General features: G+C 46.6%; 1 protein-coding gene across 2 annotated transcripts in view; it reads right to left on the bottom strand.

Moving 5' to 3' along the window:
• LOC138246164 (zinc finger protein 182-like) overlaps window positions 1–17167 on the bottom strand; it is a 145445-nt gene that overhangs the window by 59394 nt on the left and 68884 nt on the right. The window contains exon 1 of one of the 2 annotated variants that reach the window (XM_069200474.1): window positions 13286–13449. The exons of the other annotated variant lie outside the window; for it this stretch is intronic. The gene's annotated coding sequence lies outside the window, so the exon portion shown is untranslated. Of the gene's footprint in view, window positions 1–13285; window positions 13450–17167 lie in introns of those variants that run through there. 2 annotated transcript variants of the gene reach the window in all.

The following is a 17167-nucleotide window of genomic DNA, read 5'->3' as shown; positions in this document are numbered from 1 at the left end:
TACGGCTAGATATCCTTTTGAGGATGAGCAGGGCGCAATTTACATTTATTTAACATAACAAATTTCAATGAACAGAACAAGTAAAGGATGTAACTATTGTGCTTCACATTACCCTTGCCACCACCCACTCTGGCATTTTCACGGATATCACTGTTACACAGGAGGCGTGGCATATCTCTTTTGATCCATACGGTGGCAGCATTTCTCCTGCTGGTGCCTGCAGCTCTCCTTTGCACACCATTTTGCTTCCACTGCTCCACTTCAAGTACATCTGCATGCACTTGTGGCCCCTTTACACATACTACCTCGAACAGAAGGCTGCCTCCCTCACACTACCCATGCCTCTTTCCTGCTGTAAGATTTCAGGGACAGCAGCCTCCACATTTTCTCCGCTCCTAAGCCTTTGCTAGGTATGGATACAAACAAAGATAGAGAAATGCAGAATATCAATGAGTAACCATCCCCTTACCCTATACATATTGCCATCAACAGTCGCACCATGAGACCCAGCGCTATTGAGCTCCTATGTCATATGTTACAGTAAAAAAAGAAAGAGAGAAATCCAAACTGTAGGGAGCTGCCACCACTGTGCACCTACTAAGGTAAATAAAGTAAGAAAATCCCCACCAGCAAGACTGGGACCTACGCTGAGCATCCCTTCCCAATCTGCCAACAGATGCAGGGCTGCCCAAGGGTATGCACAAACATGAGGGGCGGGCCCCCACACCACCTGCATCGGCGGGGAGAACTCACTGGGTCCCCCACGAGCTGAATTCCAACAGTCAGCTGCCTGCGTCCTAGTGGTGCAGCTGAAGGTACTCAGCCCTGCTGTGACGGGGTGAAAATGCTTCCAAAGATACATTTAAAGGGGGTGAGGAAAGCCCACACACCTTCCTCATTGGCGGGGTACCCTACCGGGGTCCCTCCCCATGTGGGGAGATAAGCAAACAGCCACCCGCGTCCTCGCAGTGGGACTGCTGACACCTGCAGCTGCCTTGTGGGCTGCCATCAATGGGCAGCCCATCCGGACCCCTCCAAGGCCTCCCGAACCGATACCCTCCTCCTCACGGGGCGGCCCAGCCTAGGAAATCCTTCCTGAGTCTCCAGACAAGAGCCAACTCCTTTCCTTCTGTGCCTCAGGCCGCGGGTGTGAAGGGCCTCCAAAGTGGATCCCTGCTTGTGACATGGGGGCTCTGAAAAGAGTACGTTTCATCCATGTTTGCTGATTGCCGATTGCTTCTGGCGACTGGGCGTACTACTCCTTCCTCTTCGGCCATGGGGGAAAACGGAAGCGTTCACCACATGCATCCTGGACTCCTGACAAGGCACTTCCCACGCACTGGAGGCACAACTCCAAAAAAGGATTACAGCGCTCAGCGTAAGCATCTCCAGCAGAACTGGGAGGGTGGAGGGACATACACACATCTCCCTAGCTCCGGAAAACAACTGGTAAGCAAGTTTATGAGGGGAGCCAGCAGCAGGCCAGCACATCAGGGTCCTGGTAGGCAAAATGACAGTCCTTCTAGAGACCTAGCTGGCCACAGGTCAGCACAACAGCAGGGCAGTCTCAACGGCGGTTCCCCTGGAATAACAGTTCCCTCAACCAGCACCTGGTGCCAAGTCCACACAGTGTCCGCAAACATGGGGTACAACCCCTTTACCTATACTCATAATCTCTTTGATCTCAGGGGGCACTTCAAGGGAACTTTAAAAGTGCATAACACCCCCTCTAAACCACAGCCCTGGCTCCAGACATCAGTAGGGAATAAACAAGCCCTTTGTGTAAGGGCAGGACACAGCCTATACAAATGTGAGTGTGCCCTGCCTCCCAATCTCCCTGCCCCGGAAGACCACTCAGTATGCAGATGTAATCCTGCTAATCCACCCTTCCTGTGCGATGGCCGACTCGAAAGTATGCACAAAGCCCACCTGTCGATTTACACCAGATGAGGGTTGGAGTCAGTCTGTAAAGCACAAGAGTCATAAGCATAGTGAAATGCCCACTTTCTAAAAGTGGCATTAACACAATAGTAATAAAAAATCCACCTACACCAATAACTATGGTTTCTCACTACCATTCCAAACATACTAAACATGCCGACGTGACTCCTCGTAGATCAGAAATTACTACTTAGACATATATAAGGGAATTCCTAATACAAACGTATGAGAAGGGCAGCACGCTCAGCAGTGAGAAACCAAACAGGTTGTTTGTCACTACCAGGACATGACACACAATGAGGGCACATGTCCTAACTTTTACCCCCATAGCACCTAGCCATAGGGCTATCTATATGTAGTAAAAGGGGAGTTCCAGGCCTGGCAAGTGATTTTAGATGCCAAGACAGGGTGGCAATAAACTGTGCATGCAGCCCTTGCTGTGGCAGGCTTGAGACAGGTTGAAAGGCTACTTCTGTGAGTGGCGCAATCTGCGCTGCAGGCCCACAGTAGCATTTAATATACAGGCCCTGAGTATAAGAGATACTACTGTGCAAGGGGCATGCAGGTAAATTAAATGTGCCAATCAAGTGTAAGTCAATCATACCAAGTTTAGAGGGGAGTGCACATGCACTTTAGCACTGGTCAGCAGTGATAAAGTGCTCAGAGTCCTACAACCAACAAAAGAAGGGTCAGAAAAACAGGAGGAGGAAGGCAAAAAGTTTGGGGATGACCCTGCAAAAAGGGTCAGGTCCAACAGAGACCTTAGGGAATAATTTCATATTAATATAATAATGAGGAGAGACCAATTGCAGGAGCACTGTAGCGTGTATCAATGTCAACGCTCAATGTTGGTGTATCAATGTCAACAGTCAATGTTGGTCAATGGGGTGTGTGTAGGGGGAAGGGAGCGAGGGGGAGACAGGAGTGGCACGTGGGCTGTGTAATGATGTGTAAGGGCGATAGACCTCTCATGCCATTATACCAGCATTCCTTTGTGTCCACTATTTGTGTCACCACTTACATTACCCCACCCAGTTAAGCAGTCTAAGGAGGAGGTGGGTGTACTTTATCAAACAATTTAAGTACATAGGTGTTCTAGAGCGTACAAACTACATCACCACCACGCCGCTGGTTGGACACCATAGTGTCCACCTCAGCTAGTGTCCATTTATGCTTTGCCTGAAGCCAACCATTAATCATGAGTAGTTGCGCGACCTTCCATATCATAGCTATCAGGAGCTTAAACAAGGCCAATGCACGATCGGTCATTTTTAAGTAGAATTTGGAGCACATGGTGCATTTTGTAACTCCCATGAGACACAAAAGCAGATCTAGAGACAACTTGATGTCGACCACTGCTGATATATGGGACATAACCTGGATCTACATGAGTGCCAATAGCAGGCACTCCCAAACCATGTGGAATAATATGGCATCCCCATACCCACATCAAGGGCAGGCAGGCCAGACCAACAGGAACAGCACATGAAGCTTATGCTGCGTGAAGCTTGTCTGCTGGACATAATTAAACTGGGTGAATTTCAGGTGAGCATTCTTTGATACATGCTTCACGTGTTCTACTGCCATCCTCCATTGTTTGACAGTGAGTTCAGTACCTGGACAATCGTGCCAGTGCAGTTTACTATGAAGCGCCCATTTCTGCACCTCCCGCCAACAGCGCCGAATAAAGCACTGATATCGCCCTGCGTCCCAGTCCAGGCGTAGGGAAGAATTGCAATCACTGATACAATGTTGGCTTAGCTTTACCCATCACCCATGTGTCCTTTAGGGCTAGTGTAAGTGCATGGGAGGTGAGGAAGGAGCACAGTGAACCATCACCGTATAAGTCACTCTGACGGACTAACCCTGCCTCCAGCCATGGTGCCGGATCATGGGTCTCTGACATCACTTTCGTAGCCGGCACCACTCATATTGGAAGTTTTGATGTGTATGCGACTGGGTCTGCCGGGGTTGAGTATATCTATTCCAGACCTGCTTGGCAACCCGTGCGAGTTTCCCCGAGTCTCTTGATGGGCCTTCAGGTGTAAACAGCCATTCCAGTAAGCCTATGTTGCCCAATTACACGAGCACCAATCTACCCTCCTTCTTTCTGTCCCCCGCTAGCCATCTCATGGGCCACTGTAGTTATACTGATGTGAAATGTAATTTGAGGTCCGGCACCCCCAGGCCGTCCTCTAGCAATGGAAGCTGGAACAGCTGAACCGAGGCCCACTTTCGGGCTGGTCCCCACACCAAGTCAGATATCAGCCTTCTCAATTCCTTGAATACAGATCAAGCAGATAATCACGTAGTGCCACAAAGAAGTATAGTAGTTGAGGAAGAACTAGCATTTTGGCTATTGACGCATGTCCCATGGACACTAAGAGCCAGAAGGTCATAGACTGTTGGATAGAGGTCAGTGCCCGTCTGTGATTCTCATGAAGGAGGTCTTTGTGGTACACGTTCACCCCCAAGTAGTACAAGGTCTCAAAACTCCAAGGGAGTCGTCTGGGATCCAGAACTTCCTGATCACCCTGATCCACACAACGGAAGGGGAAAATACAAGATTTGCACCAGTTCACTCTGAGGCCCGCCAAGTCACAGAAGCGATTCAATAGAGCATTAAGGACAGGGAGTGTCCGCAATCGATCTCGCAGGTCAGTGATTCCCAACCTTTTGACTCTAGAGGACCCCTAATGAATCATTACTGAAAGCAACGGACTCCTAAGCAATTTGTACAATTTAAATTCCAAATATTATAACAGTAATTCACAAAAAATACACAAACAAGTGCATACTAAACAAATACCTGAATTACTAAGGATTTAATTAATTTACATTGAAAAAATATGCATCTCGGAGACCAACTTTTCAATGTTTGGTTTTATTTAGGATAGCTGAATCCTCAGGCCAGGTTCTACATTTCCCAAGCCATTTCTATTTTTATTTTTTAGGTACATAAAATCTGAGAAAACGTTCACATAAATATGTAGTGGGGAAAGGAGGTAAAATAAGGGCCTCTCATCTCTCCATAGCTTCTCAGTCACATGTAATTCATTTGTGTTGTAGTACCTCTTGTACCAGTGTAGGGTGTCAAAGCACTTTACAACGTGCAGGATTCACATGTCATCCAAACTGGTAGGCATTTTCCAAGAGTGCTTGGTCTGGAGAGGCAAAAACTCAGGATTCAGAAGATAACACAGTGGGTAAGATTGACTTAAAAAGAACGTATTCCTATGAAAGCAAACCTTTTTTTAGCAGCATAAGCAAAATGAAAGACTGGGAAAAAAACATAACTTTCCAATTTGTGCCATGCAGTTTGCATGAAGTTCTTTCATGGCAGTTTATAGCTCACTGTGTTAGATTACGATTGTAACTGTTGAGCTGCTCAGTAACAAAAGAATATCATTAATAAAAGCAGTAACCCGCTGTGCATGCACATTAAATACATGTCTTTGCATGATACACATTCTTTGCAGTAGGCATATTAACCACCTGCACTACTTCAGATGTGGCACAACTGCCACCAGACAAAACTCTCAACTCTCTCCAGCAGGTACATTAATCAACAGAGTCATCTTGACACTTATCTTTGCCCAAATGATGCTGGAACTTTGCTGTGCTTTTAAAAATGCTGCATAAGGAGGTAATATGTTTTACAAAACACACTTTTCTGTCAGAGGCCCCAGATGGAGAAGTGCCTTCCTGCCGGCCCAGGTCTGCGGACCCCCCGGGAATGTGTCACGGACCCCTGGAGGCTGCAGACCCCAGGTTAGGAAGAACTGTTGCAAAGATATCAGTATATCTTCTGCATACAATGAGAGGTTATACCAGTCTGAGCCAACTCACATGCCCCAAATAAGGCCCCTGATCTGCAACAATGCATCCAGGAGTTCCATGGACAGGTAAAAAATGATGGGCGAAAGTGAGCAGCCCTGGCAGGTCCCTCTCTCTATCGCAAACTGGTACGAGATCTGTTGCCCTGTGCATATCCAGGTTTGCAGTTCAGTGTACAGCAGTTCAACCCATTGAAGGAATATCAGGGCCTGTCCCCAAGGCCTCCAATCCTGGAACCAAGTACGCCCATTCAAGAGTGTTGAAGACCTTTTCAAAGTTTAAAGAGACTGCCACTAGGAGGACGGTTGTTTCCTCCATAACACCCATGATATGACATAGGCCCTCACATTATAGCCAGTTCCTAGTTGGTGGAATAATCCTGCACTGATCCGAGGGGACCAAGGAATCAAGCATCGGAAGCAATCAATTGGCCAGTACCTTCCTTAATATCCTGTTATCACCAGTAGGGGCTCTTTACGAGGTTTTGGTAGCAACACAAGGAGGACCTCATGAAATGATTCAGGAAGAATGCCGCTCTGGTGAGACTTTTGGTAAACCTCTAGCAGCCTAGAGGCAAGAGTGGTCCGAAACATCACATAATATTCCACTGGGAACCCATCTATACCTGGTGCCATCTGGCGAATCACAAGTTCAATTTCCTCCAACAGCAAGGGGCGTTCCAATTCTGATACTTGTAGTGGGGACAGACGGGGAGAGCTGCATCATGGAAGGAAGCTCTGATAGCATTCTGGGGGATTGGGAGGTCCGGAGGAGAAAAATACAGGTCCTCATAAAACCAAACAAACACCTCAAAAATGTTAACTTAAGTACTGAATATGTGGCCCGCCGAATCGCGTATTGTGCCAATCAGTGCTTTGGGGATCTCTGAGCACAACAACCAAACCAGTGTGTGGCCAGTTTATTACCATCCTGGTGCTGGCAAGCCAGACAGGTCTTATAGTCAAGGTCACTCAATTATGTTATCTCCTCGCGTTAGGGATGGTGGAGCTCCGCCAAACGCAGTCTCGCATCAGGCACAGTCACTGCTTCGATTTCCGCAGCCCTTATTCATCATTTCAAGTCTGCAACGCCATAGGGAAGAATTTGCCCCCAAGCATGTGTGTATACATTGCCTCCTCATAACCAACCTCATGACATCCCATTCCTGTCCCTGAGAGCCCACTGTACCAGTTTTCTCTGTATAGTGTGAGGTGAGTGTCAATAGCATCTCTGTACGACACATCCTGTAAAGCCTCCATCTGCAGCCTTCATTTCGGGTATGCCTGCCCGAGTCCCACCCAATTTACATGTAACCTTAAGGGGGCTAAGGGCCAACATGGTCCTGCTCAATATTCAGAATCATGTCTGAAGCCAAAGATCTGTGTTAGAAAAAATTATATTCGATCCTGGTGTGCACATGGTGGCCCAGTGCATACTAGGAGTACACAGCCGTCCCAGGGTGCCTCTTGCAACAGATATCATAAAGATATAGGGGGTTATTCCAACTTTGGAGGAGTGTTAATTCGTCCCAAAAGTGACGGTAAAGTGACGGATATACCACCAGCCGTATTACGAGTTCCATAGGATATAATGGACTCGTAATACGGCTGGTGGTAAATCCGTCACTTTTCTGTCACTTTTGGGACGGATTAACACCTCCTCCAAAGTTGGAATAACCCCCATAGTGCTTGGGTCCAATTTGGAAAATTTTTAGTGGCATGTTCGCCTTTGGTACATGGGACTGGAGGAATAGATTGATCAAGCCCAGCGACATGTTTTCAAATAAAATCACCATTCCACAACCCTAGAGCCTGGGGATTAGGTAATAGAGTAGGTGACAGTGCGTGGAAAAACTTGCCTTGGTGTGCGTTAGGAGTGTACAGTGATATCAATGAGATGGGGCACCTTCAAGGATCAAGTATCAGCCTTCTGTATCAATTACCTCTTCCAGGATCATGTATCTGCCTTTTGCGTCAATTACCTCTCTATGTTTCACAAAAGGCACTCCAGAAGCAACTTATATGAACAGGCCTTGCGCATATGCGGAATCTCCTATGCCATATATCTGCCCACTCCAGCGCCTGCAACACCTTCTCAAATTATCCCTAGGTGAGGTGTGTCTCTTGAAGAAAGGTGAAGAGTACGTGCCTGTGCCTTAGTTCTGCATACATTTTATGTCTTTGTACAGGAGTTGCCATGCGCCAGATGTATGTTCAAATTATTATAGTAAAGGAGTTAGTCATGTTTGCCTCAGTGTCTAAACTCTCAGATGTTCCAGGTCGCCCCTCCACTCAGCCAATCTGCATCCCCATCTCCCTCCTGCCTCCCTTCCCTCCAACCAGAACAAAAACGCAGATCTAAAACTTTAGAAAATCTCCCCTACCCCAGGCTTGGGCATTGTGCCACAAAGTCCCATACAGGAAAAAAAACAATAGGCAGGGTGGATCTGTGGGAATGATAGGTCCTTGCAGAGGTCTCTGATGGCAGCAGGCCAGGTTCAATAACCACCAACACTATGTCAAACCCCCTATAACCGTACCCGGGCCCAGCTCTCTGGAAAGCTCAGTAAGCATATATTATTACATCTACAGTATCCTTCCACATCTTCAGCCCTTGCCTTAAGAACTCAGACTTCTGATTGCAGCGCCTTTATTTGGTCCTGCATCGCCACCATGGAGGACCAAAAAGTGGTTAAAGCAGATTACATCTCGTCCACACGTTCTGTCACTATGCCGTGGTCCGCTCGCAGGAGACCTGTTTGAACTTGTATGGCTCCCAATTGGGATTCCATGGCACCTTTGGAGTCCTGTATAGCCTGTAAGATTTTGTCAAACATGCTTGTTTGCTTCTCTAATGTGCTTTCCAGTTGTTGGATTGGATCCGCAGGGAATTGGGTGGGTGATAACATGGCCATTATCGATTTCTGGGGAAGGGGCTTAAAGGTATTCTGGCACACCATACCCCCACAGTTCCTTCTCTCGGCACCCATCAGTGTGTGCTCCCGATCTAATTGAGGATCAGTGACGCAGTTGTCACACTCTCGCTCCCCATGCGCTGCTATATCCACAAAAGGGCAAGTGTCTGTAGATACTTGTGGGTCAGAAGTTGCCTTGCCCATATGACATCACCACGACCACCCCGTCAGTGATGTGTAGTGGCACTAGACGGAGGGAGCAGTTGAGGATGCGGTATAAAGCAAGTATGTCCTAACAGAAATGGCCGAAGCTGCTGTGAGAAGGTCATTAGCTAGTCTGTGGGGCCTCCCACATCATGCAATAGTCTGGGGATCAAAAAGACAGATGGACTGCATGACATCTCCCCCCACCCCCCCAACAGAAGTAGTCGTTGGGGCCCAGTAACAGTTCTTTGGGCAGATAAGGAGGCAGCCCTGGACAGAGTAGCTGTTGTGTGGCACCGCAGGGCGCAGTCACACAGTCATGTGATACAATGCTATGAGGGGGTTTTAAGCCTCTCTTACAGGGTTGTTCTGTAGGCATGTGGGGCACCCTGCTCCATCCTGTACCCCTGAAGTCACAGTTTGCACCCTGAGCTTGAAGTCCATGTGCCCCATACAGTCTGTTCATTGGTAATGGGTGGGGTAGGCAGCCGGTAATCCTCTGGGTTTATGGTATTCATGTTGTCAGAATCCGCCCCCAAAGATTTCAGAGTGCCCCCACTCCCCAGTAGGGGGCAGTGGTGTGGGGGTTGAGGAAGTGTGGACATCAATTGCCTGAGGAAATTATAGAGTGCACTGTTGACTCTCAGAAAGAGATCTTTCACATTTTTAAAGAACTTACCCATATATCTTCTGATGAGTCTCCTATAGAGGCTTCTATTGAGCACAGCAATAAATTGGCGGTCTTCTTTCTGGAAAAAATTACTGATATATACTCTTCCTTTCCAACTATACCCATCCATGAAACCATTAGCGATCAACTCGCCAACCCCCAACCTTTATCGATCTCATTTGCACGTTTTCAGCCTTTAACAGAATCTTCGGTTACAAATCTTCTTTATAATATTAAGTCAGGATCCCTCCCTCGATCCAGCCCCTCCTACTACCCTGGCATTGGCCTCCGGCACTATTGTTCCACCCCTGACAAGTATTATTAATCACCTTCTAACCTCAGCATCTCTGCCACAATCCCTTAAACATGGGGTTATTAAACCTCTTTTGAAAAAACTCAAACTTGACCCTACTTTGCTCAGCAATTACAGGCCTATCGCTCTCCTTCCAATCCTAGCCAAAATCATGGAAAAGCACATTAACAAGAAATTGACATGCTTTCTCGAGGACTATGAACTCTTAGATTCTACCCAAATGGGATTCAGACCCCAATACAGCACAGAATCAGCCCTTCTGGCAGTCACTGAAACCACCCGTCAATTGTTAGATCATGGAGGGCACGCAGCCATCATCTTACTTGATCTCAGTGCCGCTTTTGACACTGTAGATCACAATACCCTCCTCCATAGGCTCTCCAACTTAGGGATAGAAGGCACAGCATTAGCTTGGTTTTCCTCATTGCCGAATGGTAGAACCATTTAAGTCTTTGATCGGTCCTTTCTGTCTGATATATTCCCCCTTACTTGCGGTGTTCCACAGGGCTCCTCTTTGAGCCCCACTCTCTTTAATATCTATCTTTCTTCCCTAGCTAAAGTTGTAAAACCATACAATATTTCGGTGGTCCCATATGCTGACGATACCAAACTAGTAGTATCCCTTTCCAACGACAAGGATCCTTCCTTGACTAATCTTTCTCTTTGCCTCGCTGATATTGGCAAATAGATGAACATGTCTAAACTAAAACTCAATGACGGAAAATCAGAGGTGATGATCATAGGCAATGGTGCCCCTTCTAATTTTCTGGCATTATACCCAGAGGTTTTCAGCAACTTTCCGCTCCCCAAGGATCACATTAAGAGCCTTGGCTTCTGGCTTGACCGTCGCCTCACAATCGAACAGCAATCTAAAAAGATTTCCTCATCCTGTTTTGGCCTCCTTAGAACTCTAACGAAAATCTTTAAGCTGTTACCCCCTCCGGCTAAAAGAATTCTCATCCAGGCCATGATACTTTCCCGATTGGATTATGGTAACTCCCTTTTTCTTAGTTCCCCTGATTATGTAGCACAGAAACTTCAGGTTGTGCAAAATGCGGCTGCAAGACTAATCACAAATTTACCCAGACATCAATCAGCCAAATCAGCCTTGGCTTCCCTTCATTGGCTACCAATAAAACAGAGGATTCATTTTAAGGCCCTCTGCATGATACATAAAGCCCTGCATAACAAAGGTCTCCAGTTCCTCAGACAAAGCATCTCCCCTTATATCCCTACAAGAACTCTGAGATCCTTTACCACCCAGCTAGTTCATATATCATGGTTTAAGAGGGCATCATGGGGAAGTAACTCCTTTTCAGTCAAGGCATAGTGCCTTTGGAATTCCTTACCTCTAGAACTCCGGCAAGAACCCTTGGAACTACTGTTCTGGAAAAAATTAAAGGCCTTCCTTTATTTGACCTAATCCTTTTCACTTTATATAGGTTACTTCCTGTGTCGGAGTTGTCACTTCCTTTTTTAGCGCTCGGAAGCCTTCGGGTAGCTATGCACTTTATAAATCTGTTAAACTAAACTAAACTTAACCAGCGCCACAGTGCATCAAGCTATGTAAACAGCGTCCTCTTGCCCATTCTTCTCCACCCAGTCAGCGTCGATGCACCTCACTGCTTGAAGAGCTGGAGCTCCACAGACGGCGCAGTCCATGCAGGATAGTGGGCCCCGGTTTAGGTGTCACTTCGCTTCCCGCCTTGTCAAGCCACTAGGGCACCGTGCAGGCCTGTAGGCAAAGTCACCTCATGTGGCAGAGCCTCCTATTTGAATTAGGGAACGGCATAAGTGCTGTCTGATCCGGGTAGGCTGCGACACCCGCGTCCACCCTCAGCACCCACACACTCATCGGGACACTGCTGGCAACGTCCCAAGAGACCCTCTGCTGTCGCCTGAGCACTGATGCATCTTTTCAGGCCAGCTAGTGCGGTCTTTATCGCAGGATGTCGTCAGCTGTGCCCAGGTGAACACGGAGCCTCAGTGCAAGGCCACCTTGTTCACCCCCCATCTCTCTTTCACTGTACATGTTTGCTTTCTTCAAGAATCTTGCCACAATCAAGGGATCATCAAGTGACTACCCACTGCAGCCAAGGCAATTTGGCAAGGTGGTGGGGGGAGAGGGGATATATTTTTTGTTTTGGATAAAAGGGAGAAAAAGAGACATTTTGGGATATAAAACAGTGGGTGCCTGGCTCAGGAGGCAGACACGGCCGCAGAAGTCTCTCCTAATGTGAACTTGTGTTGAGGGAGCATAGAAGGACGAGAGGGAGGTGTTCGGCGCCCATGAAGTGCCCAGAGACAAAAACGAAAATAGTTCCCTCAAGCCTCAGTGGAAGGATACATGTCATGCAATGACGAACATGGTAAATAAGTGATGCTCAAGAGGTGGGGCAAACAAAAGATTAGGGATGAACGCCACCAGATAAAGAGCAGGGAAATGAGACGGTCAAGAATGCCAATCAATCATGAACAAGGGATGCTGCAACACCCGCTATAAGTACACCACCTCAGACAATAGGTGAAAGCTGTCTGCAGGCAAGACCTAAAAATAAGAACTGTGCGAAAACGTGTAGTTTGCTATAGCACGATTATACAAAATGACTGCAAAAATATGCATAATTATGTGAAATGCAAATCATCATTTTGCACGTTTTAATTTGCGCCCAAGCGTACTACAAACCTACGCTGGAGCAGCTAGTTACACATGACCCTGGGAAAGTAAAAAATTAAGTTATTGTTACACTGGGCAGTCACTATGTATGGTCCTCGTGCTTGATTGACTGACAGCTGCAAGGAGTATCTGTCCACTCAACACTCGCTACAACTTACCCACTTGCAGAAGAGCTGAAAGTTATGCATTCAAACAGATTCCTAAGAGGCTGGAGTAGCAAAAGTTAAACGCGCCCCATAAAGCAAGGCACAGTGTGGCATTTTGTTAGGAAAAATACCAAGAAACCGACATTGGTGTTCTTTAGAACCTAAAAATTAACAGCGTTGCCATGTTTGTGCTACAAAAAAAATCTAAAACCACATCAGGTGCGATACAAATGTCACACACTATAGCACTTAAAATCTACCAATGGAAAGGTGTTTTAAAGACGGCTCTTCACACAAGTCACTAGGACCGCCTCAAAGAGAGAAATCGCATAGTCCCCAAAACAAACGGCGCCTCTCGTCCAAAGCATTTTAATGCACTGTTGGGGCATCTCGACAGTTAAAGCCTGTCGCATTCCGCACTGCTCCCAAAAGGAGCCTAAAGGAGAAGCATCCAAGGCTGTGCAGCTGTGGTTACGAGGATGCGGACTAGTCCCGCCCACCACTGAGCAGGAGGGGGTGCGCAGCCTGGCAGTTCAGCCTCGCAGAGAGAAACGTCCTGAGCCGCCCAGCACAACCCACTCACCGTCCTCTTAACGGTATCACCTGCGGCGCAGGCCCGAAATAGGTAAAAGGAGAAGTCGGACTGCAACACCAGGTTACACCTGGGCTGGAAACGGATCGCCGGTCCTAGGGAAGCAGAGACTGGTCGGGGCCGCAGGAGATGACGCGCCCCATGATGCAACTACAGGCCGGGTGGCTATCGGCCGCGAATGTTGTTACAAGAGGTGTACTGTACAGGCTGTGTCAGTGAAAAGCACAATTAGTTAACCGAATCTTTATTAGCGGTGGGAAAGCCAGCAAATCTATAGGGAGAATAGAGAACGGAGCCAAGGGTCTGGTTGGATTTAACAGCCAAACACGTGCCGTGCGATGTACATTTTTGGCTTGTAAATCTCCCAACAAATGCCATGTAAAATATGATAAATACTTCAAAATGATAAAGAGTATTTTTTTTTTTTACCACGCGCAAGCACTTTAAATTAGTACATAAAACTGGATTACTGCACTAAGTGGAATTTATTAGAAGTATAGTTTCTAAACATGAACTTAGAAACTGTAATGTCCCACCTTGTCCTCACCCACCAGGGCCCTAATGATGCCATTAGGGAACAACGAGTCAAGTTAGGAGTCTTGTGCACCTTCCATGTGGTCTAAGTGGTATCCCTAGATGGAACAAGTAATGCGTCCCTTTTTGATATTTTATTACACATTAGGACTCGTTTTAGGCCAATAAATCTTTTGACCCAGTTGAGAGGACAAGATAGCTAATCAATATATCAATCAATACATCAATAATGTCATCAATATTTATCACGACAATGCATTTCACTTTAGTCAAAGTCATTGATCAATTCAAAGGCACTACCATGACCTTTCAGCCATGAATAACGACACCTAGTTTAGTAGAATTTTATGAATTTTATTCCCTATTAATTACAATCTAACAGCAAATGCGTTAATCTCAACACCAAGAAACATAATAGCATAGTCACAATATGGCAACTTTGATAAGCTTTCATGTAGACGAGAATCACAAACATCAGAACATAACACAACGTGAACATAGATACATTTTAGCAGAGTGAGTCAATAACACGTCAGTTCAACAAAGCATAATCTCAGTTGTTTGTCTATTTGCGTCAGTTTGATGAACACCTGTCCTAACCACTGATTAGCATTCGCATGTTGGGCTTCATGCAAAACAATTTAGAACACTAATTTGGAAAACATCTAGCTAAGGTCTCTGTTAAAAGCAAGCAGTTGGTACCTAGAAAGGAAAAGCAAACAGACAAATTACAAATGCATTGTCATAATTACCCTCCAAGGATTAGGTCAGCACACAGGATCAGTCTTCGTCTTCAGGACATCAGTCAAATCGCCATCAGTCAGAACTCAGCTCTGGGGCAAAAGGGCACTTCCCTCATAAGGAGATAAAGTGTAAAATAGACAATCTAAGGGCGAGGATGGTTTTAAGTAAACCAAAAGGTCACCAAACAGAGTGACAGAGTTTCTGGATAAAATCAATAGCATTCCCTACCTAATTCTAAATGACTTCCCGTGACATGGGTTTTCATCCGTTTTTTTAATGTACATTGACCCAAAATTCTATTGGACATTCGTTATACCCCACTATCTTTAACCTATCAAATAAGCATTAGGTAATCTTAATCTTCACCCCATATTATTTTACAAGTCTTTGATTGGTCTTCGTAATTGACGTCTTCAGAAGTGGCACGTCCGGTATGATTTTATCTATTTGTAATTCTTTGCACATCTTTTGGTCAGCAGTTCCATTGTCTTCACCGGTTTGAATGACCTTGTACATTACATTAATCTACACTGTTTCAAATCATTTTAACATTTATTTTGCAATACGATGAGAAGCGGTGGGAAACGGATTTACATGGTTACGTTCATCTTCCAAAAAGAACTTGCAGGGTCATGTACCCTGTGGGTCAGCACACTGAAAAATAGAAAATGCATTTAATATGAGAGCCAAGCAGCTAAGCTGCAGCTCATGCTAACTTAAGGCATATGAGTTTTTCAATACAGATTTAATAACGCAAATGTTAGTATAAGCTCATTTGAACGTAACATAAACATTTTGGTCATTGTTAGACCTGACAGCCTTAGGATAGTCACCCCTAACTTTTTGCCTGCCACCCTCCACTTTTTGGACACTGTTTTTGCTGGTTTATAGACTCTACGCACTTTACCCCTGCTAACCAGGGCTAAAGTGCATATGCTCTCTCCCCTGAAACATGGTAAGCTTGAATCATACCTGATTGGACTATTAATTTACTTATAAGTCCCTAGTAAGGTGCACTTTATGTGCATAGGGCTAGTAAATTAAATGCTACTAGTGGGCCTGCAGCACTGGTTGTGCCACCCACTTAAGTAGCCCCTTTTTCTTGTCTCAGGCCTGCCATTGCAAGGCCTGTGGGTGCAGTTTCACTGCCACCTCGACTTGGCATTTAAAAGTACTTGCCAAGCCTAGAACTCCCCTTTTTCTACACATAAGTCACCCTTAATGTGTGCCCTAGGTAACCCCTAGAGCAGGGTGCTGTGTAGATAAAAGGCAGGACATATACCTGTGTAGTTATATGTCCTGGTAATATAAAACTCCTAAATTCGTTTTTACACTACTGTGAGGCCTGCTCCCTTCATAGGCTAACATTGGGGCTGCCCTCATACACTGTTGAAGTGGCAGCTGCTGATCTGAAAGGAGCAGGAAGGTCATATTTAGTATGGCCAGAATGGTAATACAAAATCCTGCTGACTGGTGAAGTCGGATTTAATATTACTATTCTAGAAATGCCACTTTTAGAAAATGAGCATTTCTTTGCACTTAAATCTTTCTGTGCCTTACAATCCACGTCTGGCTGGGCTTGGTTGACAGCTCCTTGTGCATTCACTCAGACACCCCCCAAACACAGGGTACCCAGCCTCACTTGCATACATCTGCATTTTGAATGGGTCTTCCTGGGCTGGGAGGGTGGAGGGCCTGCTCTCACACAAAGGACTGCCACACCCCCTACTGGGACCCTGGCAGACAGGATTGAACTGAAAGGGGACCTGGTGCACTTCTTAGCCACTCTTTGAAGTCTCCCCCACTTCAAAGGCACATTTGGGTATAAAACAGGGCCTCTGCCCTACCTCATCAGACACTTGCTGGAGAAGAAACCTGAACCAGAAACTACATCCTGCCAAGAAGAACTGCCTGGCTGCTCAAAGGACTCACCTGTCTGCTTTCTACAAAGGAATGCTGCCTTGCTGTTGCCCTGCTGCCTTGCTGAACTCTTGTCTGGCTGTGAAAGTGCTCTCCAAGGGCTTGGATAGAGCTTGCCTCCTGTTCCCTGAAGTCTCAGGACCAAAAAGACTTCTCTCTTTTACTTGGACGCTCCGTGCGCCGAAAATTTCAACGCACAGCTTGTTCCGCGGCGAGAAAAACGCCGCACACCGACGCTGATCGACGCGACGCTCTTGGGACGATCGAAAATCCAACGCACGGCCTCGCAAGGACAACGCCGCCCGACCTCTAGAGGAGAAATCGACGCAACACCTGCCGTGAGATCATAATTTCAACGCGCAGCCCCGCCGATCGACATCCAGAGGAGAAATCGACGCGACGCCTGCCGTGAGATCGTAATTTCGACGCGCAGCCCCGCAGACCGACACGCAGCCGGAGAACAAGCAGGAAAATCCACGCACAGACCCGGGACATCTGGTAATCCCCGCGATCCACAGAAAGTGACTGTCCGCGCGCCGGAAAACGACGCCGACTTCCCCGCGTGGAAAATAACGACGCAAGTCCGTGTGTGCTGGGGAGAAATCGACGCACACACCCTTTTTCCACGCACCTCTTCTCTTGTGGCCCTCTGAGGAGATTTTTCCACTCCCAACC

This window comes from Pleurodeles waltl, chromosome 7 (assembly GCF_031143425.1).
Source record: "Pleurodeles waltl isolate 20211129_DDA chromosome 7, aPleWal1.hap1.20221129, whole genome shotgun sequence".
In the NCBI taxonomy this organism is placed as follows: domain Eukaryota; kingdom Metazoa; phylum Chordata; class Amphibia; order Caudata; family Salamandridae; genus Pleurodeles; species Pleurodeles waltl.
The sequence above is the reverse complement of the archived record's forward strand: the minus strand, read 5'-3'. Positions and strand labels throughout refer to the sequence as shown.